The following is a 2976-nucleotide window of genomic DNA, read 5'->3' as shown; positions in this document are numbered from 1 at the left end:
ATCAACATGGTTCAGCTCCATGACTCCCTTAGTGTTGTGTCTCTCTGAAGCATAGTAGTACTCATTCTCAGCCACTGTCTCAATCACTTCAATGGCTTCTTCCACAGTCTTTTTCCTGTTCAATGAACCTCCTGATGAATGGTCTACAGCCTTCCTTGATTCATAAGAAAGTCCATCATAGAAAATATGCAATTGCACCCAATCATGGAACATGTCTGGTGGGCATTTTCTTGTCAACTCCTTGAACCTCTCCCATGCCTCGTAGAGAGTTTCACCATCTTGTTGTCTAAAAGTATGAACCTCAGATCGAAGCCTATTGACCTTTTGTGGGGGGTAGAAACGTGCCAGAAACTTGCTTTCCACCTCATCCCAGGTTGTTAGGCTTCCCCTTGGGAATGATTCCAGCCACTTAGCTGCCTTGTCCCTAAGTGAAAATGGGAACAAAAGCAGTTTATAAGCATCTTCCTGGACTCCGTTGGACTTCACAGTGTCGCAAATTCTCAGGAATTTTGTGAGATGTTGGTTTGGATCTTCATTAGCACTCCCACCAAATGAACAATGATCCTCCACCAGTGATATTAGCTGTGGTTTGAGTTCAAAATTGTTGGCCTGAATGGGTGGTTTCTGAATGCTGCTACCACAATTCCCAGAGGTTGGGTTTATGTATGAACCAAGAACCCTCCTCTCGGGAATGGCGTTGTTTCCATCAGCTCTCTCATGGTTGTGAACTTCTCTATCCATGTTGAGATCTAGAGTTTCCTCAAAATTGTCCTCAGATTCTCCTTCAGATTCTTCTTCTCCCAGTACTCTCTTCCCTCTTGCTTCCCTTCTAAGTTTATGAAGGGTCCTCTCTGGTTCGGTATATGGATGAGTTGATGTCTCTCCTCTCCTACCTGTCATACAAGAACACAGCACAGGCAACAAACAAGTGAAATACTCTTGGTTAATGGAAGAGTATAGTTAGAGCAATTGAGGAATTAATTCAAATAGTTAGTGAGTCAGTGAGTTAGTTGCTTGAATTTAAAGGCATAAAGAAAGAAAGCAAGTAACAGAGTGCAGAAATTAAAAATTCAACAAGTAACTTGAACTGAATTAACAAAACAAGAAAAATGCTCAATCTAGTTAACTTCCAATTTGAGAATTGTCAATCGAAAACCAATCCCCGGCAATGGCGCCATAAACTTGATGCTACGATTTTAGGAAATTGCACGATCGGCAAAAATTCCTTCCGGCAAGTGCACCGGTTATCGTCAAGTAAAAACTCACAATAGAGTGAGGTCGAATCCCACAACGATTGGTTGAGTGAGCAATTCGGATTTGAAGTGTGTTCTAGTTGAGCGGAATCAAGATTTAGAGGAGAATTATGGAATGTAAAATTGGCGGGAAACGTGTGGCAAGAAATTGAAATTGCGGAATCTTAAATTGCATGAATTAAAGAGCGAGAAGCTAAATTGCTGAAATTAAAAAGGGATCGGGGTGATTGCATGAATTTAATTGCAGAATGTAAAGAGAAAGTGGTAGATCAGAAATGGGGAATTCATTGGGTTTCAGGAGATATTGAGATCTCCGAATCAAAACATTTTTATCCCTTCCTCAACCAATGCGTTCATTGAATTTTGCTTGGCAATCTTATATGATTGGATCCCAATCCCTTGGCTCACCAATTCTCTCTAAAAACAAACAAATTCCCAATCCCTTGGTTTAAATGTTCATAAGAAGAGATGATGCTCGATCACTGATTATACCACACAGTTTCATGAACCACAATTTGGTAGGATTACATGTCACAATATCCATCCAAACCCCAATCCAATTCACTGTGAGAAAGCTTCTCTAGCATGAATCCTCCATTCCTTTCCCAAGGTTCCGAAGGATTCCAATTATGGATAGTTTCTTTCCCAAGACAACTAACCAATGGAATTAGATCGAGAAGCTTTCTAACAAAAATTCAAGAGAAAAGATTGAAGAAGAAGATAAAAACTATGATTGATTCATTGAATTACAATAGAGCTCCCTAACCCAATGAAAGGGGTTTAGTGAGTCATAGCTCAGAATTCAATTACAAAAAGTATGAAAACTAGAAAAAATGATCCCAAAGGTCCCTTCCTAACTTAAATTCTATCCTATTTATACACTTTCTAAATTGAGCTTCTGTTGTGTTTCTTGGGCTTTGAGGCCTTTCCCTGATTTCCTTTTGCTTTGGGTTTATGATCCATAATTCTGATGAGGCTGCTGATCCAATTCTGTAACATTCATTGAGCCAATTTAGTGATAATCAAGTAATGACACATGACTCAACAAATTGAAATTCCAGACTCATCAATTCTTCAGGCCCAATCCCATAAACCATGATATTCAATTGGGTTTCATACCAGAGTACGTTTAAGTTAATGTTTGTGCTCAAATGCTAACATAAACTGCAATATCTTTGGCCCAGAAACCTTTTCAAATAGTGGCGTTTAAGTTGTAGTTTAAGCTTAAACTGCAACTTAAACGTTGGACACTCCTGGAGGTGGTATAATTCAAGCACGTTTAAGCTTCAGTTTAAGGTTAAACTGAAGCTTAAACGTGGAAATGGAAGAAAGCAACCACGGAGGGTAAAGTAGTCGAACACGTTTAAGCTTCAGTTTAAGGTTAAACTGAAGCTTAAACGTGGAAATGGAAGAAGGCAACCCTGGAGTGTGGAATTGTCGAACACGTTTAAGCTTCAGTTTAAGGTTAAACTGAAGCTTAAACGTGGAAATGAAGAAAGCAACCCTGGAGGAGAAATGTCGAACACGTTTAAGCTCCAGTTTAAGGTTAAACTGGAGCTTAAACGTGGGAATGGAGAAAGCAACCCTGGAGGAGAATGATCGAACACGTTTAAGCTCCAGTTTAACCTTAAACTGGAGCTTAAACGTGGGAATGGAGAAAGCAACCCTGGAGGAGAATGATCGAACACGTTTAAGCTCCAGTTTAAGGTTAAACTGGAGCTTA

The 2976-nt window shown here is 39.7% G+C and overlaps 1 non-coding gene across 1 annotated transcript; it reads left to right on the top strand.

Annotated features, from left to right (window-relative positions):
• Positions 1 to 211: 211 nt before the first annotated feature.
• Positions 212 to 315, top strand: LOC130937009 (small nucleolar RNA R71). The gene has a single exon (XR_009068248.1). It is a non-coding gene; the product is annotated as a small nucleolar RNA R71 (small nucleolar RNA).
• The last annotated feature ends 2661 nt before the right edge of the window (positions 316 to 2976 follow it).

This window comes from Arachis stenosperma, chromosome 6, assembly GCF_014773155.1.
Source record: "Arachis stenosperma cultivar V10309 chromosome 6, arast.V10309.gnm1.PFL2, whole genome shotgun sequence".
Lineage (NCBI taxonomy): Eukaryota > Viridiplantae > Streptophyta > Magnoliopsida > Fabales > Fabaceae > Arachis > Arachis stenosperma.
Note: the sequence above shows the minus strand (reverse complement) of the source record. Positions and strands in the feature narration are given on the sequence as shown.